Source organism: Dipodomys spectabilis, unplaced genomic scaffold (genome assembly GCF_019054845.1).
Source record: "Dipodomys spectabilis isolate Male_0828 unplaced genomic scaffold, ASM1905484v1 ptg000241l, whole genome shotgun sequence".
In the NCBI taxonomy this organism is placed as follows: domain Eukaryota; kingdom Metazoa; phylum Chordata; class Mammalia; order Rodentia; family Heteromyidae; genus Dipodomys; species Dipodomys spectabilis.
Genome location: NW_024870918.1, coordinates 8,475,013 through 8,501,021, shown reverse-complemented (window position 1 = coordinate 8,501,021; position 26,009 = coordinate 8,475,013).

The following is a 26,009-nucleotide window of genomic DNA, read 5'->3' as shown; positions in this document are numbered from 1 at the left end:
CCTCCCCCCTCCCTCCCTCCTTCCTTCTTCCCTCCCTTTCTTCCTTCCTTCCCTCCTTCCTTCCTTCATTCCCTCCTTCCTTCCTTCCTTCCCTCCTTCCTCCCTCCCTTCCTCCCTTCCTTCCTTCCTCTTTCAGGGTCTTGCTCTGTATTCCAGGGACTCTTGGAATTTGCTAGATAGCCCAGTTTGTACTTGAACTCTCAATCCTCTAGATCGGGAAGGTGTCCTTGGAACACCTTGAAAAGCCACTAGAAGGCAAAGGAGAAACAACACAATGGTTTTGCTTTTGTTGTTTCTAATTCAAGATCTGGCAACTGCTGAAAGCCTGTGTGTTTGCTGTGCCCTGGCGCACTCTTCACTGAGGTGCTGGTGTGCTATTGCCTTGCTGCGTGGGAGAGCAGCTCTGGTGAAGTGGCCTTGACTCATCCGGAGGCTGAACTTCTGCTACTGGGACTGGTGAACCGTGTCATTGCCATCTTAAACCCAGTTAGTGACGTTGCTCTTAGCTTCCGCCATGGCTGCTACCACACTACTGAAGAGTTGGCCAAAGCCATACATGTCAGGAGCCTTCTTCCTAATTTCATCTTCTGCTATCACCTTTCATTGATGGAAGCCATTCGAAGCTCAACTGGCAAGGGTGCTTTAGAAATGTGGTGTGAGTGCTCCTCGCTCTGTGAACCACAGGGGATCATAGTAAAGCACACACAGAGGTGCAAACAGCAGATGCTGGGGAGACCGTCTGCTTCAGGTACTCAGCACCCCAAGCACCACTTTATTCACTCTTAAACTTTTATATCAGAACAGAAGGCACCGAACCTCTGCTTATCAAGACGTTTTCAAGCAAAGACTATGAGTAAAACCTTTCTCACTTTGCAAAAATGTCTCCTTTGTGGATTCTTTGTATGAAAGGCTTTCTGACCTGCATTTACTTCCATATATAACTTGTATTCTGAGATTTATCATTATAGTCACTTCACCCCCACTTTACTTCTCCGTCTTTCTCTCTTTCCTTTAATAGATGTGTATCCTAGGTTAACCCTAATCAGCTACTTTTTCTGTACTTTTGTAGATAAGTATTACTAGTGAATACCATGAGAATTCACAAATTTATGTAAGAGTTAATTAGAATTACCAGCCTCAGGAGATTCAGTTTATCTAGCATTTGTCTATTAAGCATTTACTCTGTGTTAGGATTATTTTAAAATCCTGCTCACTTTCCCATGTCATTGAATAATACTTGGGAAAGAGATGCAAACTGCTAAACTCCGCCATCTTCCTAAGAGAAAATTTTATATGATTCTACACCTGTGTCTAATCTCCTTTACATCCCTTTTCAAGAAGAAAATTATTTATGTGTGTGTGTGTGTGTGTGTGTGTGTGTGTGTGTGTGTGTTGCTCCTTGGACTAGAACTCAATTCAGGGCTCTGAGCTTTATTGCTCAAGGCTAGTGTTCTACCACTTGAGCCACAACTACACTTCTGGACTTCTGGTGCTTAAATGGAGATAAGAATCTCACAGACTTTCCTGTCCATGCTGGCTTCAGATCTAAGCAGGATGAGTAGCTAGGATGATAGGAATAAGCCACTCATGCACAGTCAGGAAATTTTTCCTTATCATACTGAAAGACAATGATTTTAGAACTCAAATACCTATGAGTTCTTTAAGGTAAACTGTCTTGAAACAAGTTATATTCTATCATTGTCAGAATCTGCTGCTGCCTTATGCTCATCATAATGCAGAATTTTAACTTACAAAACAGAGCCAAAAACTCCCTAATTTTTTCTATTATTTTTAAGCTACTTTATTATTTTTTCCTGGTACATTTCAGGTATCTATCTACATTAATTCTGCTCTGTTATATTCCATTTATTATTCTACTTTGTCTTCTACCAATTGCCCCCACTGGGCTTGCTCATGTTAAGCAATCTGTGAAGCACACTTAAGGAAATCTAGAGAGCAGATTGACACTTTCATGCTTATCTTCTATGGCACAGCTGATTTTTTTTCTTTCTGAAAATGTTGCTGTTTGTTTCTCACTATAGCTATTGTGATATTTTGGCATTTAAATGTCTCCCTGAGCCCTCATAGGCTTAAAAGCTTGCCCATTACGCTGTGGTGACATTGAGAGGTTGTCGAGACTTTAGGTGGTGAAGTATGGAGGGGAGGAAGTTAGGTCATTGGGGAAATGCCATTGGAAGGATTGCTGAAACTCTGCTCTTCTTCTCTCTGTTTTTCTGTCACCATGAGCTGAGCAGTTTCTCCTGTCACTTGTACCCACTGTGAAGTACTTTGGGCCTTGCCAAGGGAACAGAGTCAAGTGATTATAGACTGAAGCCTCTAAAACTGTGAGCCCAAATAAATCTTTCCTTCTTTTCAGATTTTTTTGTGTCTCAAGTATTTTGTCATAGTGATGGAATGCAATTGCTCTTTGATAAATGTTTTTCCAGATCTTCATAATCTTCAGGCTCCTATCTTAAGAGTATGTTATCTTTCTCTACATGTTCTACGTAAAAGATTTATTCAATTCCTAAACCTCTTGAAAATCCACATCTCCAGCTAAGAGCATCTTCACAAACTCTAGTCTTTGCTATCTATCAGAATTATTCACAATTCCATTTAAACATCCCTCAAACATCTCCAAGTGAAACTCTCCAATTTAGTCCATGATTTTCTCTTCCAAATATTTGTTCAGACATTATCTGATCTCACCAAATAGTCCTTATCCATGAGCAAAATGAAGTAACTGGGGTTCACCTTATTTATTTCTTCTTTCATTTCTCTCTTTTAATCAATATGACCTTTGGGATGAACAGGAAACCCTTTCTCTTCCTCACTCAGCCAAGTCTGTGTTGTCTCCCAGTTAGGTGAAAACCCCCATTGTGCTGTGCTGCTCACAGCAGTGAATGATTTGGCTTTGGTTTACCTTTCTAACTTCATCTTCATTTCCTGTCTTTCAGCCCTGAGGATTTCTTTGTTTTTTTCTTGCATTGTAATCTTCTGCTGCTCTGTTTTTTTCCCTGTCGTTCTTTCCCTCTTGTGTGTCAAAATCACACATGTCATCATCCTTAGGAACTCATCTAAGATGTCCATCCTCATGGCTTTACCGTTGAACCAACAATATTTGCTGACAGAGTGGAAGCATGAAGAAGGATACCTATGTAGAATTGCAGGAGAAATCTAGTTGAAGAATGTGAATACTTGACTTTCATGAGATTAGCTCTAACAGAAGTGCAGACAGACTCATTTGATTTAGAGGATTAAATGCAAGGAGGTAAGGTACTTTTTTCTACTAGATTAGAACATTAATCTTCTGTGACAAATTTTGAAAAGATTTGTCAGCCAAATGCTAAAGAGAACCTAGAAAATAATTCAGTTGTAGACTCCCAAGGAAAGCCCATCTTGAAATTGCTGGCAGGTGGCTACTAAGATGTCACCAACTTCTTTGATTGTCATTGTCCTTGCATATGGTTCATTTATGAATACAAGATTTTGAGGTTTATATCATTCTATCTTATATATAATGGAGGGATGGAACTTTTGCTAGTACTGAGAGCACTGGGGCAAAAGCATGACAAATTCTATTTTTAACCCTTTCTTACTTTGATTCTATCAACATTTTCTGATATTCTTCCTTTTCCTTCTCTTATGCCCTCCTGATTATCCTCACCACACAAATTATCCTTTATCATCATCATCATCATCATCATCATCATCATCATCATCATCATCATCATCATCCCCACCATCATTATAACTTTAAGTATAGATTCTTGCGTCTGGGCCAACTTTGGGTGGTATTCTACCACTAACGTAAAGAAAGGTCTTTATAAAAATAAGAAAACAAAACAAAAAGCCCCTCAAAACCTTCCCCAGCTTTTTTTTTTCCTGTCCAATCCTGTGTTTCCATGGAAATAAGAGCAGAAGCACCATTGACAAGCAGCCATGAGGGTTAATTCTCCCCAGTATGCATTGGCTAATTATAGTGAAGAGCTTATAGATAGAGTCAACCTCCAATTTAGGAAGATTTAACTTCTAGAATTTTTGCTCATGTTTTAGTTTTAAGGGTGTAATTTCCCTAGGAAATAGAAAATGAAAAATAAGAATTATGCATATTATCTCTATGGCTCTAATTTGTGTATCCTCACACAGGTTGGCCATGTATATTACATACCTTAACTGAAACTAAAGGACTTGCTTAAATGATTACCTTTGGGGTCTGTGAAAAGTTTGGGAGACAGATTCAAGCTTTGTAATCAGCTTTAAAATAATGAGAAGCATTCCTATCATACCCCAACCTTCCCTCTCACTTTTGAGATTGAATAGATAGTAGTTTGATGGCGAGGAAGGAAAAGATGGCCAACTTTTCAATAAAAAAACCAACAGAGATGGCATAAAGAAATGACTGTGGAGATATAAGCACAGGAGAACTGCTGAATGCTCTGTTGTTTATTGAACTTTGTTTTTTCATCGTAGCTTTTATGTTTTCTCTTCAGAGACTTTCTGAAAACGTGAACCTGAAAACTCTAGTTCCAATTCAGAGGAAACAATAGATCAATGCAAAACAAAACAAAACAAAAAAGGAAGCTGGACAGTATTACTCTTATCTTTCTATATATACAAATTTTCATTTTTATCTCATTAACCATTTCCTCTTTATTTCCATAATTTATTTTTTGTAATCATCTCGACATCAGTTTCAGAATCATTGTGTTTTACGCATTGGTAAAAACTTTTATGATGACTAAATTTTAATCAATATGGAATGCCTGGAAGAGTACTGTAACTTTTCAAATTTTTTTTTTCATGACAGTGACGAATATTAAATCCCCAATACAAACTCCTCCCCCCCTGGAGAGCCACACATCCACTATGAGTTAGCATTCAGAGCAATAGTATTCTTCACAGTAGAATTAAGGACTAAATGCAGCTGTTTAGAAGTATAGCTTTCTTATGCTTTCTCTACAACAAAGCCAACACTGAGCTTTTTTATTTGTCAGTTGCGGGCTTGAACTCTGGGTCTGGGCGCTGTCCCTCAGCTCTTCAACTCAAGGCTAGCACTCTACCACTTGAGCCATAGCACCACTTCCCATTTTCTGAGTGGTTTATTGGAGATAAGAGTCTCATGGACTTTCCTGTTTGGACTGGCTTTGAACTGTGATCCTCATATCTCAGCCTCCTGAGTAGCTAAGATTACAGGCTTGAGCCACCCACATCCTGCCAACACTGAGTTTGTATGCTCTAAGTTTGGGCTCTAAGTATCAAGTGAAAGTATGATTAAGTATTGGTAAATGCTTAAATAATGGCCTAGATTGAGAAAATAATAAAAGTCAGACTTTTGCCATATTTGACAGCATACGATGCAGTGCTGGAAAAAAAAGAACTAATCTTCACCTGCTTTACTAGAAGATGACAAAATAGTAACTTGCACTACATATTTACAATTTTAATGGGAAAAGGTGGAACAATAATCACTGCTCTCTATTTAGGAAGCTAATTATTGCAATCTCTCCTTCTCTATGATATGGTGTTATATATTTAGTCATTTGTTTATTTTGTAGGAGCACCAAGAGGCTTGAACTCCAGGCCTCATGCTATTACTCAGCTCTGGTCTTGACATCTGTTGCTCTATCACTTGAACTTCCAGTTCCAGATTTTGTTGTTGATTAATAGGAGATAAGAGTCTCTGATTTATCTGATCACGCTGATTCTAAACTGTGATTCTCAAATCTCAGCATGTTGAGTAGTGAGGATGATAGGTGTCATCCATGAGTGCCAGACGAATCCATTGCTTTATTGATACTCATGGTTTAATTGCCAACTTGAAAATATTAATATTTGACTCTTCAGAGAAAGTCTACAGACACATAATTTTAATGACTCTATATGATTATAATTTTGCTTATTATTTGTTTTAGTAAGAATACTATTATTGTGCTTTATTTATAAATGGAATTTATCATAGGTATGTACTACAGGAAAATTCTTAGTATTTTTAAGGTTCAGCACCACTGTGACTTTAAGAACTCACTTGAGATCTTGGAAAATAGCCTCCATGGAGAAGGAGATATTACTATAAAATACAAATTTTTTGTATTGTAAATTACTTTATAATTGGCTTATTTAAGCAAACAAATAAAAACATTACTGGAAGTACTGTTTGTTTTTATGGTTCCAAGAGAAATCCGTGTCATAACACAGCATGCATATTATCTCTCTCTCTCTCTTTCTCTTTCTCTCTCTCTCTCTCTCACACACACACACACATACACACACACACACAAACACACACAAAGAAAAAATACATGAGGAATTGCCAAATTAAATATTTTACTTTTATGATATTAACAAAATAGTTTGACCTGAAATTTAAGCAAATATTATTTCATAAAATATTAGTTTATATATATTTGGTTAAAAAAACAGAATTCATCTCTCTCTCTCTCTCTCTCTCACACACACACATACACACATACACACACACACAAACACACACAAAGAAAAAATACATGAGGAATTGCCAAATTAAATATTTTACTTTTATGATATTAACAAAATAGTTTGACCTGAAATTTAAGCAAATATTATTTCATAAAATATTAGTTTATATATATTTGGTTAAAAAAACAGAATTCATCTCTCTCTCTCTCTCTCTCTCTCTCTCACACACACACACACACATATACACACACACACAAACACACACAAAGAAAAAATACATGAGGAATTGCCAAATTAAATATTTTACTTTTATGATAGTAACAAAATAGTTTGACCTGCAATTTAAGCAAATATTATTTCATAAAATATTAGTTTATATATATTTGGTTAAAAAAACAGAATTCATTTTAGCAATGAAGTACGGCTAATTAATTTTTTTAAATAACAGAAGCATATACTTTAGCCTGTATGTCCTACATATCCCTTAAAATTCTAAAATTTGTGGTAGGGGAGAGGGCTTCCTTCCTTCCTTCCTTCCTTCCTCTCCTTTCTTTCTCTTTCTCTCTTTCTCTCTCTCTTTCTTTCTTTCCTTCTTTCTCTCTCTCTTTCTTTCTTTCCTTCTTTCTTTCTTCTTTCTTTCTTTCTTTCTTTCTTTCTTTCCTTCCTTCCTTCCTTCCTTCCTTCCTTCCTTCCTTCCTTCCTTCCTTCTTTCCTTCCTTCCTTCCTTCCTTCCTTCCTTCCTTCCTTCCTTCCTTCCTCCCTTCCTCCTTCTCTCCCTCCCTCCTTCCCCCCCCTCTCTTTCTTTTCTTTCTTTCTTGAATGTTTGTTCTTTTATCTGTATTTTGAGGCAGGGAAGCTGTTACAGAAATGCAAGTGAGGAGAGATGAACAAATGCAGTCATGAATAAAGGATAATATATACTCAGGTAGATATTTGGGGGAAATATATTTGCAATAATGGTGGTTGGTATATTGTTGGCAGATTATGGAGCTGTGTATAATAAAATTCTTCCAGAATTAAAAAAAAACAAATGCAGTCATGATACGCAGTGCACACTGTGGAAAATGAACTATGCGACTTGTGGGTGGGGGAAACTAGGGGAAAGCAAAGGAAGAGCTGGCAATGTCCAAAAGGAAAGGTAATCACCACCTGACTTATGAAATGGTAACCCATCTATAAAACACTTTAAAAATAAAAATAAAATTATATATTAAAAATTCCTAAAATTGTGGTAGGTGTATTATTAAGTTTATAGGAATTAACTACATGAAATATCAAGTTGATGTTCATGTTTCATCTATTTTCACTTGGATTGTGTTACAACATCTAGATGTTATAAATGTTTTAGCGATACAAGTAAATAAAATTCTGCCCATATTAAATATTCCCTTTAGCTCTTAGATATCAGACCACAGCTTTTGTTTCCTGTCTTGCTGATTTTAGTAAAAAGCATGTGTTGTTAGAATAACTTAAGTTTTTGATTATCAAGTGTATGTTGGTATAACCAAGTAGCCCATATATAGTTATACTCTTTGAATGCTGTTCATTTTCTATGATATTTCTGAGGGCTATATATACCTCTATCTACACACAATATAACTTTCTATTGCAAGTGGAATGCAACTTCTAATTCATTCAGTTGTGCTGAGGTACTGCCCTAGGTGCTAAGGACCATACAGTGAATAAGAGAAACACTTTGAAATAGAGCTGACACACTAAGAAGCAAAGAAATGAGATGATGCATGCTAGATTGGCTTAAAATTGAAGCAATTTTAATTCTTAAAGATCTTCAGGGATGTTTTGGAGTATATGACTTAGTCCCAGACATTATGAAAGTTCTCAAGTATACTCACTGACAGTACATGGAGGAGGAAAATCAGAGAATTATGACAAGGGAACCTTGCTCATTGTTAAGTATGGTTCTATAACATCACAATAGCACTGAATTTTCAACTGCTTGGGGTAGAGCTCATGTATTGTAGAAAGAAATACTTCAGAGTGACATGGAATTCATAGCACGACAAATGAAGCATCACCATTCTCATGCATTGACAGGCACCACAGGTTTCCTTCTATTTGGACTGTGTTCACCCAGCGACACAGAACTCGTAACCACTTCCTGTAGGACCGATTGGCTTCCTTCCTGGAAGCACCACAAAACCTAAATCGATTAATGCCTACATTTCATGAGGGTTTGTCTAGAGGGTTATCAAGAAAAATCTTCATTTATTGTACTCTTGTAGCTGGTATTTGGACCTTCCCACCCCCGCCCCCCCCCACTATTTGTCTTAGAATGAATTTATTTTGCTTTCAGATGGAGATGCCACGATCATATTTTATCTCTTTCAAGATCCCAAAGTCAGGTAAAATTTTCTTGATGCAAAAATTCCTTAATTTAGGAACATATAAATTGTTTTAAATTGTTTTTTGTTAGTACACTGATTCAGAAGACTGTAACTCATTACAAACGGCATCATTCAAAGCCAAGTTAAATAGGCAGCAGATTTTATGAAATGTACCAAAGCTTCTTCAGGATCTCTTTCTCCCTTCCTCCTTCCCTCCCTCCCTCCCTCTTTCCCTCTCTCTCATTAATTCCATTTTGGGCTATTGGAGCAGGTGGGCCATTTTTAGCGTCTCCTCTCATTAATCACTTGCAGATTGCTGAGGAATGCTCTATTAATACCTGGTCCAAAGACAGCACAATCCATAACATCTTCCAGCAGCGGCAAAGCCAGGTGTGGAGCCAAGGTGCTACATGTAACCCAGCTGAAGTCATTTATGCAAATGAACAGGGTGATCTGTGCAAGAACCTACTTGCTCAAACCAGGAGCAAGATGGTTGCTCCCGGCTTGATGATTATCCCTTGCCACCACAGCTGTCTCTCTGCAGACCTAAAAGATCATCCAAGTTGGCTTTCTGCTCTTGACATTTTTCCTATGTGGCCTCTCTGCTTTCTAACTTTTTCTGAACGCCAATGCCCTAGGCTTTCTCTAGTATGCACTCTGTTTTGTTCTTACCTCTATGCCACTGAATAATTTCGAATTTTAATTCTGAGTTTAAAAAGCACACATGAACCTTTCCATAACATTCCACTAAGTCTCAGGATTTAGTCATGGCATAGAAATGGAAAGATACATTCATACTTACTGGTTTGACTTGAAACTTTAAAAAATCTACTAGGATACTCAATCATTTCACCAAAGAAATATTCCATGACATTTACCCAAGGTGGGCCTCCTCTGTTAGTTATTGTGTATTGTAATTTAAAAAGAAATATTACTCAGACATAATATAACTGCAAAATAGATTATTTAATATAGGACCTATGTTAAATTTAACGGAGGGGACCTAATTCTCGTCAGAAGAAAAGAATACTGACATGGAAGTTATTTTTATTAGTTGTTCAGGAGGAAATAGACAGACTTCAGATCTGGAGATACTTAAGAGTAGGTTCCCTGTGACTAGAGTCAGAGTTCTTTGGAGAGACAGAAGTCAGCTGGCTCTCTCTGAGCCGAAATGTCTTAAGCTCCCATCTCTGGAAAAACTTAACTGCACCGGAAGAGCTTTCAGCACGAGAAGTTTCAATAATTCTATTGTTTTATATTGTTTTATATGATCATGAAAGGAATCATGGGCTAGTGGGAAAGGATGGAGAAAATGGTCAAAAGAGTTCATGTATCAGTGTGAAGAAGGAAAAAAATAAAACTTGAGATTGGTTGGAGCTGAGTCTTACCATGCCATATTGTAGGTTTCTGGGCAACTAATGGATGCTAATAAAAATATGGGGGAAAAGGAAAAAGATGTGATTTGTCAGGGGGGACTTCCTGAGTGGTTAGTGCTACTGTCATGGGAAAGGGCTCCTGGTAACTGCACAGAAGTTCAGCCTACATCCTCTAGCTGCCTTTCATGCTTTCTTGCTCTTCTTTCTACCTTTACCTTGGCATAATGAGGCACAGAGGCCCTCACCAGAGCTAGTATCATACTCTTGGGCTTCCCAGCCTCTAGAACTATATGCTGAGTAAACTGCTATGTTTTATAATTACTTAGCCTCAACTCTACTACAGAGCTATAACAATAAAAGCAGGTTGGTCCTGACACAATAGTAGCCCCAAAGATCAATGGGGCAAACTAGAAGACCGAGAAATAAAGCCATGTACTTACAGTTATCTGATATTTGAAAAGGCAGCAAAACATATACATTTAAAAGAAGAGCCTCTTCAATAATTAGTTTAGGGAAAACCGGACATCCAAACATAGAAAACTAAAATTGGACCCCTGTTTGTCACCATGCACCAATATCAACTCAAAGTGATTCAAAAACCTCAATGTCAGACAGGAAATTCTGTAACTACTGCAAGATGGAGTAGGAGAAACATTAGAACATGTAGGCATAGGCAGGAACTTTTTTTTTTGTCAGTTGTGGGGCTTGAACTCTGGGCCTGGGCGCTGTCCCTCAGCTCTTCAGCTCAAGGCAAGCATTTTACCACTTGAGCCACAGAGCCACTTCTGGTTTTCTAGTGGTTTATTGGAGCTAAGAGTCTCACGGACTTTCCTGCTGGGGCTGACTTTGAACTGTGATCCTCAGATCTCAGCCTCCTGAGTAGCTAGGATTACAAGTGTGAGCCACTAGCACCCAGCAAGGCAGGAACATTTTGAAGAGTCCCAGGGACACAGAAAATAGGAGAGAGACTTGACAAATGGGAGTACATCCAACTAGAAAGTTTGTGCACAGCAAAGGACATAGTTACCACACTAAGAAGACAGCCAACAGATTGAGATCTTTATCAGCAACATGAGACAAAGACCTAATATATAAAATATACATTTAGCTCTCCTCTAAAAACCTACTATACTAATCCATAAAAGGGCTAAGGAGATAGAGAGAGTTTTCTCAGAAGAAGAGGTAAGAATGGAAAAGAAGCATATGAAGCAGCACTCAACATCACTGGCCAAAAGGGAAGGTTCAAATTAAAACAACTTTGAGATTCTATGCTGCACTCTTTAGAATGGCCAACCTCTAGCATTTGACTGATAACAACTCTCTGCAGGGATGTGGGAGGGGAAGGAACCATTTTGCAGTGTTGATGGGAATGTACAACCACTCTGACGGCAGTTTGGAGATCCCTCAGAAATCTAGACATACAGCTTCCCTATAATTCAGCGCTCTCACTCTTGGATGTCTGCATTGCAAGTTAGAATATGATAAAGACACTTGCATACCATTGTTCATTGCTGCACTGTTTGCAAGAGGCAGGTTATAGAAAGAGCCTGGATATCATAGAGTAAATGAATGGATCAAAAATTTGGAATTTTAGTCATGCATTAGGAATTGTGATATTGTACCATTTGTACAGAAATGGAAAGACCTGGAAAAATGATGTTAAGTCAAGTTAGGTCCAGTGAGTCAAAGGATGCATGTTTTCTCTTATACGCAGGCGGTAGATTGAGTTTATAAACTTACAAGTAAATACGTTGGATGTTATGCAAGTGTATACAAATTTATTAACTGAAATACAGTAGATTCTAGGTAGGTCTTAAATAATGTAATCCCTTAGAAAGGCACAATCAAAGTTCAGCAAAGCAAGCCAAGAAAGGGGTACTCAAAAGGGGCCGAGTGGGGTCAAGAGGAAGAGGTAGACAAATAAAGAGAAAGGGGGGAGAATGTGATCAAGGATCTAACATCTATCTACAAAATTACAAATTGGAGTTGGAGGAGAATTGAGTAGGGGAGGGATAGGTGAGAATATTGAAAGGGGGCAATGATCAGGATATATTATATTCATAAACTGCCTTGTTAAATGGCAACTCTGGGGCTGGGAAGGTGGCTCAGTGGTAGAGCGCTTGCCTTGAGCTGAAGAGCTGAGGGACAGCGCCCAGACCCAGAGTTCAGGCCCCATGACCGGCAAAAAAAAAAAAAAAGAAAAGGACTTGGAGTAGACACTGATTTTAATAATCCTTAAGAAAAAATTACACTGCATACGGGGCTGGGAAGGTGGCTTAGTGGTAGAGCGCTTGCCTTGCATGCTCGAGGCCCTGGGTTCGATTCCTCAGCACCACATATGCAAAAAGAAAAAAGCCACAAGTGGCGCTGTGGCTCAAGTGGTAGAGTGCTAGCCTTGAGCTGAAGAGCTGAGGGACAGCGCCCAGGCCCAGAGTTCAGGCCCCACGACCGGATCCCCCCCCCCCAAAAAGATGGCAACTCTGTACAACTACTTTAATAAAATTTAAAAACTCAAAAATTGATCAGTCAATCAAAAGTGGTACCTAGACACAATGGTATGCTACTCATCCATTAGAAAGAATAAGATTATGTCATTTTTCAGGGAAATTAATGTACCTTGAATAAATCATGTTGAGGCAAGCCAAGCTCTGAGACAAATGACATGCTGTCTCTCAGATGTGAACATGACAACTTATACAAATAGACGAAGCGGGGGTATACTTAGGGGAAGAAGTAAAAGCTGTAAGTTTTGAACGTGTAAAAGTACCATTTATCAAAATGAATTCCAGGCAATGGCAACATGTGTTGTTGTAGTTGTTTTAGTTGTGTTATTGTTTGTTTTCATTTTTGTTTTACTTTGTTTTGTCTTTTTGGGAGGGGGCAACAGGAAGACACAGGAATAGAAGGAAGAAGGGTGAACAAATGCAGTCCTGATATTCAATATACACTACGCAAAAAATAAACGATGTCACTTACAGGAAGAGATGGGAGGGGAAATTAGGGAAAGCGAGGAAAGGTGACAGTGTGCAAGCATTGTGGTTATTACCTCACAATGAACTGTAACCCTTTTACACAACTCCTTAATAACAAAACATTAAAAAATGTACTTAGCCTCAAGTATTTGTTTAGAGAAGCAGGAAATGCACTAAGAGACCTGCAACATATGTGTGATTCTGACTTGCCAATTAACATGTCAAAAATCCTCTTTGTAAATGATGTAAGACCTAGAAATTGAATAAACTATAGGAAATTAAATGATTTTTTTAAAAAGAAAGACATTCCTATTAACTCAATTTTAAAGGAAGCAAACAAATAAAAAGAGAAGGCAGTGACTTCTTCATTCCTGGAACTGTTTGGAAATGTGGGAAGGAGAGGCAGTGTGGGCTTCTGTCTAGAGATGCAGAACTCACTGTGCTATGAAGAGGAGCTGAGGGGAGATGGAGAGACTGGTCCAAGCCTTTCTATTCTGATCCTGTGATTTGACAAAGGGGCATGGCTGAAGCCCCTGTTTTGCCAAACCTAGCTTAATGATTTCAATTGACATCCTAGTCCATTATTCATATTGCTGGAATTTACCACCTACGTTCCTTTGTCGGCCTTGCTGGAGGTTACAGCTCTGATGGTCATTAACATAGAATAGCATTTAGTGTCAGCCAGACTCACACCAGAAAGGTACATTCAGTGTGTAAGCCATTTCCAACCAGAATATAATAAAAGTGTCTAACTCCAGAGCTCATGAGATTAAGGGTTTATAATTTTGGTTTTACCTCATAGAACCATCAAGATGTCTCATAAAGACTAGGAATATAATCTTATCAAAAGGCACACATTCATCAGAATCCTATTTTACCATAATTGTAAAGAAACCAGTTGCCCAACTGTGAACTTCTGAATAAAGATTTTTTACCTCATCAACATTAGAGGTTTTGGGGACTTCTTATTTTAAGAAAAAAGAATGGATCCTACAAGAAAAAAAACCCCAACAAATGGCACTACCTGAATTTTCCCTTTCTTTACGTGGAGTTTGTTCCCACCTGTGCTGTGGGGCTGATGTCTGGCGATGTTGGAGTCAATACCTCTGTAGCATCTTTGTCATGTTTTACTAGGACTTCTGTTGTTTTAGAATCTGGCATTGGCAAACCTTGCCAATGTGAACCTAGTATTTTATTAACCCTGGAAGATCATTTTTATTTGTTTGCTTGCTATGCGTTCTTGTGACGAGACCTTCATATTTAAATGCTATGAAGTGTTTCTAGTAGTTTAATGGAGACTAATTCATCCTCGTTTGGGCTCCGCTGAAAGCAAAGTTTTAGATGAGGTATGAGTAGTTTATTTGGGAAACCGAGGAAACCCTGGAGGTAGAAAGGGAAGAAATCCATGGGAGAAAATAAAGTGAATGGACACTGGAGAATATTCAAACATCAGCCCTTGACCTGAGCGCTGCAGGAAAGAGGATTTGACACAGCCAGAGAAAGTCCTTCTGGAAAAGAAATTTGGATGCAAACCATTCCAGAAAAGAGAAGAATATAAAATGGGACAAGTTTTGTCAATCTAGTTCAAAAACACCATCATTGTGGATTACTGCTTTCTCTAAAGTACTGATCTTTGTGACCCAGGACCATCGTATTGGTTTACTTGGCGGAGTAAAATTGATTTGGAAGATACCACAAATACATTTCTGATCATAGGTTCAACTCATGTCAAATATTTTCCCAGAGTTTCTGCTTTTCGCAAACCAGAGCTCTAATATTTATGTCCCTTTAATGTGTTGATAATCCAAGGATGGAATAATTTTGCTCTGAGGCAGTGTGGGTTTTGGAATAGAGATACAGTCTATTACATGACTGTAATAGTTTATGAGGATTAACTGTAGGAGCATCCCTGAGGTAGATGTGTGAATAAATCTGTCAATCAGTTTCCATATCCATATTCTTCATTACAGCGCTGCCTTTTACTGCTGGTGACCATATAGATTAGTGCATGCCTGGCCACTATGGTCAAGTGGACCATTGTCATTCTTACATCATCTTTGGGGTGTCGGTAATTTGTTCATGGACCTGTTCAATTGTCCTCATTCTCCAAAAACACCTGAATTTATCACCTGCGCTTCCCTCCCCCCAGCAGCTTCTTGTATTTCCTCTTTTACAGGAAAGTCATGAGAAATGAACTTCGTGTCTTGTCCCACACACGTATTGCCTTCTCCACCTGTTCTTTCTTATTGTGTTGCTTCTCCAGAAAGCTCTCTGATGCCAAGAATTCTTTTTTTAATTTTAATTCACAACAGAGTCTGGCCTGTCTTTGAAAATCAGTTACTCTATTCAACTCTTTCACTTTTACCTGATATCCTAACTGGCTTCTTGAAGGATTTATTTTATATTTTATGCTTATGACAGCCAGAATAACAGTTCCATGTCTGTGTCCTAATCCTTGCAACTAGTAAATATGTTATTTTTCCTGTCAGGGGAGAATGAAGTTTTCAGATTGAAATCTGGTTGCTAATTAGCTGATCTTAAGGGGAAGTTCCTTGAATTATCCAGATGGGTCCTATATACTTGCAGAAGTCTTTTAAACACAGAAGAGGGACTGTTTGCAAATATTAACATCCTGATGCTGTTAATTTTCCAATCCATAAATATGTAATATTTTTCTGCTTATGGAAAATTTAAATTTCTTTGAACAAGAATTCATAGTTTTCAGAACGATAGGGATTGTTCTATGTCTTCTTTTTCAACCTTGATGCTTTCTTTTTCTTTCTTTTGCTCAGTCACCCTTGCTAAAACCCCAATAGGCTACTGAATAGAAATGGTGATTGTAAGCAGCTGTGTTTTGTTTCTGGTCTAAGAGGAAAAGGCTCTTCCCATTAAGTATGCCAGCCATTAGTCATTTGTAAGATGCCTTTTATATGAGGAGGGAGATTCCTGCCATTTTTAGTTTGCTGAGTGTTTTCATCATGAAAAGGTGTTGTTTCCTTTCTTCAAATTGCCTTCTCTGCATATTACTGAGATAACTTGATATTTTTTCTATTCTGTTCTACTGGTATGATACATTGCATTAATTTATTTTGAATTACTGAAACAACTTTGCATTAAAAGGATACACAATACTTGGTCCTGATTTATAATTCTATTTTGTGTGATATTGGACCCAGTATGATAATAGTATAGTTGGGCCCAATCTAGAACTCTTTTAACTTATAGTTTTCTATTCATATAATATGTTGATTTGGGAACCTATTGTAGGCCTGACAAAATGACTACAGAAGTGATTTCTCCTCTTTTATTTTTGGGACGAATTAGTGAGGAACTCCTGCTGCTTCTGTGAGTGTTTGTGAATTATTGAAAGATGATGTAGAGAGGGGCTGTGTTCACATAAGCCAGATAAAGAGTCATATCTCTTTGAACTATGCCATCCTCCCTTTGTTCTCTCCAGTTTTTCCCTCCTGTCTCCACCTATGAGTTGTCTCGTTCATTTTCAACAAAGTTTCTGGTGAGTACCACTGCTGTATTTGCTCACTCTTTATATATATACATATATATGTATATATATATACACATACATACATATATGTATATATACAAAATCTTTTTTAAATTTTATTTTATTGTAAAGACACTGTACAGAGGGGTTACAGTTACATGAGTAAGGCAATGAGTGCATTTCTTGTCAAGCATTGTTACCCCCTCTTTTGTTTTTCTCCTACCATCCCTTTCCTCTCCCACCTTCCTGAGTCCCCCCCCACACACCCCAAGTTGGGCCTCCTCTTACCCTCCAAAGACAGATAAACAAACAAGACAAAAGGAAAAAACAGCAACAAAGAAGACAAAGCCCTCCTGTTTCCATTTTCTGGAGTCCATTTCCCTAAATGTTATTTTCGGTGGTTAGATGCACATAGCCATTTGCACCTATGTGTTCCTCTCTTAAGAGTATCCTCCTTTGGTCTCACTGTGTGAATGTCTAGAGACCTGTATTATAATGTCTCAGTATAATATCTTTTTCTCCTTCCTTCCTTCCTTCCTTCCTTCCTTCCTTCCTTCCTTCCTTCCTTCCTTCCTTCCTTCCTTCCTTCCTTCCTTCCTTCCTTCCTTCCTTCCTTTCTTCCTTCCCTTCTCTTTCCTTCCCTTCCTCTCTCTCTGTCTTTCCCCAATCTTTCTTTGGCATACTGGGGCTTGAACTCAGGACCTATGTGACTGGGTTTTTCTCTTCTTTTTCTTTTCTTTTTCTGTTTTAGCAAGGATTTATTTGAGTTACATAGTGTTAAAGTAGGGCAAAATGAAGGGAGAGAAACATTTCCTGCTCCTCATAGAGGAAATGAAAGGTAAAGACTTTTATTTTGTTGTATTTTTTTAATTAGCTTCAGTAATTTGCATCTTTCAGAATTTGCCATAGTCTTGGTAGGCAGTGGCTCTATCACTTGGAGCCATTCTTCTCTGTATTGCATTAGTTATTTTTCATGTAAGGTTTCATATTTTTATACAGTAACAGCCATGCATTCTGCCATCCCATACTGCTTCCATGTGACTAGGTTTACAAACATTCCCCACCACACCGGTTTGCTGGTGGAGGTGGTATCTTGCTATCTTTTTGGCCAGGATGGCTTCAAGTTGCAATCCTTCAGATCCACCCCCCCTCTGCTCGTCCCCCATCCTGGGAGCTGGCATTACAGATTTGAGCCCAAGACCCAGGCCTTCCTTACTGCTTTATGTCTGGTTATTCTCTCTGCTACGGACAATATAAACCACCCATTTTGATTTATTTTCCTTAAAATCATTCCAGCTCAATTATTACTTTATTGAATTGTGATTAGAATATTTATCTGTAACTTCTCAGTAAATGAAAATATTAATGAAAAGTAATCCTTCAACTGTATTATTCCATGTTAAAATGGAATGGGATTCGTTTAATCTTACTAATAGTTCTCTGCTTAGTTAAAAGTGATATTCAAATCACAATTGAGATTACATAAAACCATTTTATGGTTAATATCATTCTATACTAGTGGCTCTTAAAAGGGGGTGATTTTATCTCTCAAGTGACATTGCAATTTTTGACAATACATTTGATTATCACAGATCAGTAGATGTTACTTGAATCTAGTAAGTGGAGGCCAAGAATAGATTTTTCAGGATATCTTTCTACTAGATAATATTATTTGGTTCAAAATATCAATAATACCACTCAAGAAATATTGTTATTTATGGGTAAATGATCAATTGTAGAGTATTGGCTAAGAAATGATATACATATTATTTTTAATGTCATGGAGAACATGGATAAGGAAAAAAACTTTACATCAAATCATTAATGTCATGAATAAGGAAGTATCTGGCTTGTAGAATAAGTCTAGCAAAAATGAGTTGCTTTGTATTATACATGCATTCATATATTTTAAAGAATATACATGAAATGAAAATTCAAGATTCCCCATTTTTCCACAGAACGGCACAAAATCATTAAAAAAGTATTGTCAAAAGAAGAAAACATATACTTAAATCTTTTTGGTAAAAATACATACTATTATAAGTAGAACATTAAAAAATTAGCAAGTATATTTGGAAAATTAGAATACTTGGTTGTCTGGAGAGGGAAAGATTTGTTATGTCATTGATTGATTGATTGATTGATTGATTTGCTTGGTTATGGCACTTGAACTCAGGGCCTGGATGTGTCACTGAACTTTTTCACCAAGGCTAATGCTCTACCACTTTGAGCTACAGCTCCACTTCCATTTTTCTAGGTGTTCATTGGAGATAAGAGTCTCATTATCCTGCCCATGTAATTGTAACCCCTCTGTATAGTATGTTCTCAAATAAAATAAAATTAAATTAAAAAAAAAAAAAAAAAAAAAAAAAAAGAGTCTCACAGATTTTCTTGCCCAGGCTGGCTTTTAATCATGGTCCTCAGATATCAGCCTCTTGAGTAGCAAGGGTTACACCTGAGCCACTGGTGCCTAGCAATTATTATTATTATTACTATTATTGTTTTTTTAGTCTCTTATCAGGGAAATCAATTGCAATAAAAAAGTACAATGTACAGAAATCCTCTAGGTAATAGACCAATGGGGACATGTAAGCAAATACAGCAAATACAGAAATGAACTGTTTGAAAAAGAAAATTTCTACCACATTATCGATCCCACCTGCAAATGACCACTGAGATGGGAGAGTTCAGGCATTTTGTTGCAGTGACACAGCGATGGAAATGCAGCCACTATTAACATAGGTGTGTGTTTTCCTTGAAAAACATGGACTTTGTAAGTTAGTAAGTCCCTAAAACCCTAAATATAGCATGAAGGTCAGCTCATGTGATTCAGAAGTGGATATTTCTATTGTTGTTTCTTGAGGAAAATCAACGATGTTCAGAAGATACCTTTTTAATTTCTATTATGATAGATTAGAACCCTACACTGATCCTACTCTATTTTTAATCACTTAAGTTCCTTGTAACAATTGTAGTTCTAAGTTTGTATGACTCCTGGATGTGAATATTACTCTAATTATTCTGCTATCTGACTTTGCAATATGCACTCTTAAAGGTAATGTGTATGGTAGGACATATATATGTACATATATATATATACACATACATCTATACAGGAAAATGGAAATATCACTTATGAAGCCATATCTCTGGTGCATGTATTTTAAGTTAAACATCAAACTTATTCCTAAGACTTTCAGGAGCTTTGCTGTTTCAAAAGCTCCTTAGAAAATCTTGCAGGCAAAGGAGACTTAGAATAACTCATTGTGAAGCTGATCACTCAATGAGAGTTAGATAATAAAAACTTAGCACGCTGATAATAACATGCAGCTGTTTCATTCCTTTGGGAATAATTTCATATGCATGTGGACATTATTCTTCCTGGGATGCATCTGGCCGGACAACACCTCAGGATCCAGCATTCATTGCAAGAGTTTTACCTCAATCAATGCACCATCCTCAAGACTTTTCAAATCACTCACCCTCCATCTTGAATGTGATAAAAACAGAACCATGAATTTCACAGGATTCTTTTTTGTGATAGGGCACTAATCACTCTTGATCCTCTGATAAATTTAAATATTAACTAATCCATTTTTGAATAGGGAGTAAGCTTCGATGTGGGAGGAAAGTAGTCATTAGACTTCATTATATCAATTTGTAATCTGAATGATACTGCTTCTAAATAAGGTACCACACTTTCTTGTGATAGTTGACTTGCAGCTTAAACAACTTCCTTATTAATTAGTGGAAAGAGTGATAAAATCTATAATAATTGAGGGAATGCTTACTTCATATCTCTTAGTGCCTTGAATAGCAGCTGTTATTGTTTTTAAGGAAAAGGATGCCAACACAAAATAAGGAAAAAAATAGCAAACTCGAGTTTCTTATGTCAAGGATAATTTCATGCTCATGAAAAATGGAAGTCATATGGTACACTTCCTTATTTTGATGTATGCTTTTATTCTTATTGGTCCCATAGTCAAATCACTTTACAAATTCAGAATGGGAATTACATCAGATAATCATTTACCATTGTGTTATATAAAACACCTAACACAACTGAGCTAACGTAGGGCAGTAAATCCAAATTCTCAATAATATTTCGTCCCCCCCAAATGGCCACTACAACACAATGATTTTAAGTTTTTTTTAATCTTAGGATGTTTAGGTCATTGAGATCAGAGAGAATTAGAATTTTTTATTCTCTCTTCCATTTTAAAGGCAAACTTCTGTAAATATTTGAGAACTGAATGAAGAAACATGAATTGTTCAGGGGTTTCTGTGCCTATGAGAATATTTCACTCAACTGAAAATATTGGATCTCAGCTTACATGCAAAGAATTAGCCTTCAATTTTATTAGCATGCTTCTGTAGTTTGACATCAAATCCAATGCTTAGCATTTATTTCTATTCTGCTGAACTTTACAGCTTTTAAAAGTGATTTTTTTGTTTTAAAATTGTGTTAGGCACTGTGCATATTAACATAATTAGTCCTTATAATGGCCTTAGGATGTAGATGCTATTAGAAATCTCATGCTATATGTGAGGTTAAAGAACTTTTCTAGGGTCATGGAGATGGTTAATAGTGGATTCAGAATTCAGACCTAGGTATTAGAGCACCTGAGTTTGTCTTCTCTTTTCCTATTTTGCAACCGTGTCTGCTAGGGCTTAGGCCCTCTGAATCAGGTATTTCCTGGACACATGTGCATAGATTTTGGCTCCCAGGGGAAGACTAATCCAGGTTCCTATCCTTCTGTTCAGACGTGTGTGAGTTGTATTTGCGTTTGTGTGTTGAAAGGAGCTTGGTTCACTTTTATATCCTAAAGTTGTTCCAAAAAATATACCATCATAAAAGACAATTCCCAGAACATTTTTTTGATTCTTATATTGGTTTTCTTACTTTTCGCTTTCTCTTGTGCACCATGGAGTCCTGACCTCCTGGCAGGATGATGATAATATGCATACATGATGAAGTTAGTTGCAGATTGACATCTCTGACCTTGAGCCCAAGTCCTTCAGAGATCAGAGCTTGTGTATTCATCCCTTTAATAATATTGATTACATATTGGGAAAGTATGTCTGTCTTACTGCAGACCATAGGTAGAGAGTTTCAGTGTTTAATCATGGAATGTAATAGTAGCTATAGGCTTTATATGTATGACTTTTATGAGGGTGAGAATTTTTTTTGTCTATTTCTAGGTTGCTGAGATTTTAAAAAATTACAAATAGAAGATGAACCAAATTTAGTGATCTTTTTGTTATTCTATTACATGATTTTTAAATAAATGAGTGTTATGAATAATATTTATCTACAAATATAAAATGATCCTTACAGTTTTAGACATACAGCCATTTGTAATTTAACATAATTTCTTAAAATATAGTTTTAGGTTTGATGTTATATTATTTTTATGTTTTGGGCTTATTTTCATAGGAGTATGAGTCTGTAATTTTTTGAAAATATGTGTTTGGTTTTTATATCAGAATTTTTCTGCCCAAAAGAAAAATCCTTTACAATGATGAAGTCTGTAAAATCTATTCTTCAATCACTGCTATACAAGCAGTAAATTTGGACTTTATTCCTTGTTAAAGCTTGTGAAGATTTTTATTAATTTTAAGTAACAATTGTTGATTTCCAAAAATATTTTATTCAATATTTCACTGATTTCATTATTTATTTTGTCTTCTTTCATTCTATTTCCTTTGGATTAGGTTTAATTTGCTTTTATTTTCCTCTTCTTAAACTGTAAGTATTGTTAACTTTACATCTTTTCTTCTGCATGCAATAAGCTATACATTTCTCACTGAGCATATCAGCATCTGTTGTATTATTTTCATAGCTATGTCACTGAATTTCCTGGTAAACATATTTCACTTTACAGGATTAATTATAGCATTAATATTTTAAATACATAGCATTGAATGTTTCTAGGGTATTGGAAATAGTTCTTTTAAAAGTCTGAATTGCATAACATATTTTTTTTCTGGTAGTGAATCTTCCACTGTGAGAAAATAAGCATGTTTTTATGCTAATTAAAAAAATACTTGAAAATAACAAGTCACCAATTACCAGTGAACCTTGCAAAGTATTCTAATTTTTCTTGGTGAGTTGGCCTACCAGCTATTAATATAGATTTCCACATTCACAGAAAACAAACAAAAAAAGAATCAAAATTATTTTTAGTATCTGCCATTTGTAATGCTAATCAAATCTTGGATCAGACTCTTATATGATCAATGTCTTCTTAAAACTTCAATATGTTTATTACAACTGGCCTGAGTTGAAATATAAGATATTTTTGTGCTTAAACTTTTTCTTCAGTTACTTTACAGTTATCAATATTCTGAATGATTGCTCATGTACTGACCACACAGGAACATATTTAATATGCCCAAACAGGAACATGGTTTATGTACTACCTATTACAGTTTCTCCATCAACTGTTTCTTTCCATATCTTTGTGCTTCATAGTAGGTTTATTCAATTATTTAATATACAATGGTGAAGAAAGGGTAGCTGACTCCTATTCAGCGCGTAGCAAAGAGATGGGATCAACTGTGGAAATGCATGTCCTCCTACCAAAGTGGAAGTGCTGCCTCCTTTATAATTTCATCTCTACTCATTTTCCTTGTCATTCTCTTCTTTCTCCCTCTTTAAGTAGATTCTCACTTTCCTTCATTGGAGGAAATAGACAAAAGAGAAAAAGAATGCTTTACATCTCCATTTTGTATTTGTGAGTCTGGATGGTTACATAAAATATCACAACGAAATCTCCTAAGATTACAAATCTATGGTAATTCACGTATGCAGTTAAATTATAGACAAAATGCATTGCATAACTGAGTGCAGATACTTTAACTAACAGGTAGTACTTAGGTCTTGCTTTGAGCGTCAGGATAAATGGGTACTAAGTGAGTAATAAATGGAAGTTATGCAGTTACCATGGGGAAATATCAGACCTAAATCAAGTGCATACAGAATGTACCATTATTGAGTTAATTAGTCAGAGTGGTCTACCACAGTCAAATTGAAGTAGAGAAATGTTTAGAAGAAATCATTGGAAGCATACTTTTAAAAGAGGACAATGGGTTTAATGTTTAAAATGGGAGAAGAATTTGAGAAGGATGTCACAGAAGGGGAAATAGATAATAATGTAAGGAAAGCTACCTATCTCTAGTAGACATGAGAGTGGACCCTGTTGAAATGGTGCACTGCTAGCTATCAGATTACTAAAGAGGACAAATGGCTAACAGTTGTGCACTAAGCATTAGCTGCAATTTTAACCATACCACTAAAATTCTCTGTGTTTTAGTTATATCTTTGTGAAATGGAAATAATATATAACTGCACTGGCATGACTGTTGCTAGACAGGCTCTCAAGGTTTTTCAAGTATTAGAAAGAAAGCCCAAACATGAGCTTCTCATGTGAACATTGATCCATTCACTGCAAACAAATGGAAAGTTATGCTCACGTGAAAATTGAAACAGCTATTTATAGCAGTTTTTTTATTCATAATGCATGGAGGAGGTGTCTTGGAGATGGTATTACACTGGCTGTACCTCAAGTTACTTGATTCCTTTTTCTCATAGGTATGTTAAATATTATCACTGAATTTGCCCATTGTCCCTCAACGCTTGGTGGGAAGGGTGGCATTGATCCAGGTGTATTGTATTCAAAGATGGTTTTGTTGGAATTGATTTTACTTTGCACAACTACTTGAAGATCATATAAAGGATGAAATTTAAAAATTTAAATGGAAGATTTATTTGCAGGTGAATAATTCTCTAGGATCTTTTTTTTTTTTTTTTTGGCCCGTCATGGGGGTTGAATTCAGGGCCTGGGCACTGTCCCTGAGTTTTTCACTCAAAGTTAGCATTTTGCCTCACACTTCCAGTTATCTGGTGGTTGACTGGAGATAAGAATCTCACAATGCTTGATAAGAAATGTACTCATTACCTTGCCCATGTAATTTCAACCCCTCTGTATGGTATTTTCACAATAAAAAAAAGAAGAATCTCATGGACTTTCTTGCATGGGCTGGCTTCAAACTGAGAGTCTCAGATCTCAGCTTCCTGAGTAACTAGGATTACAGGCGTGAGCTATCGGGTTCCTGACATTCTCTAGGAATTTGCTGGCCTTGAAGGCTATTTTTCCTCATGACCAGTAGGACTCCAAATGACAAAACAGCTCTGTAACTTAGAAGGACCCCAGATGGCATTCTATGGGATGCTGATGTCAATATAAAACAGTAAATTATTGGTACTTATGCAATCCTGATGCATGAATCTCAACCCATGGGATGGAGGGATGATGATGGCATTGCTCTGTAACTTAACTATGTCAGTGCCTGTATTCTGGGTGTACTATATTGTACAATGCTATATTGTAACAAGTTTTTATCATAATGGGAAACTATGTACACATTAGGGTACAGAGGATTCCAGTGTTATTTATTACAATGACAGGTTGTACAAAATTATTCAAATAAGAAATATAATCACAAAGGAATACTTGAAACATAGTTGTAGCTTACTAATTATTAGTTATTTTTATACATTATAATGTAGTCTAAAGTATGAGTACATTTGTTATTGAAATAAATTGGTTCATTAGTTCCTTGATTGATGTAGCACATATTTGCTGTTAATTTGAATGGATAATTTCCCAGAGATTGAAGTTATAAAGACAAGACTTTTACTCACTCAGATACAAGTAATGAAGAAAGACTGCCCAAGTGTTACAATAGAAAACATATAGTTTTGGAGCCAGGAACACTCAATTCCCAAATATATTTCCTTGAGCAAATTATTTAATAGTTTTATTTCCATTGTTTCATCAATGGAACGGGTTTGAAAGTAATTTCTCCATTCATGATTATTTTGAAATTTATATAATTATATATTACTTTTAACAATGATCAATTAGACATATATCTCTTGTCTCTGTGCTAGCTAGTAAGCAGTTAACAGGCTCTTAAAATTATGCAAGTATTTATGAAGTTTAGAAGTCTTATGGGTCATTAAACATTCAGAAAATTTTGCTAAGGAATAAAATGTTTTCTTTATTCCCTTAGAAAAATATCAATGCATCCCAATTTTGAAGTAGATTAGAGCACTTAGAGTTTGCAGCTCTGTTGTGTAATGTTTGCATGGTGTACTTCTAAAAATGTATAAGCAATCTGAAGCATATGTTTTCTCCATAATTTTATTAGTGTTTGATCTTTATGTATGAAAAATAATGTAAGGAGCTGTAAAAAAATGGAGAATAAATAATATCTAACTACATTGTGTCTGTGTGTGTGACAGTGGAATTAGAAATCTCACTAAAATCTGTTAAAAATAGGGGTGGAGGGAAAGGGAAAAGAGGTT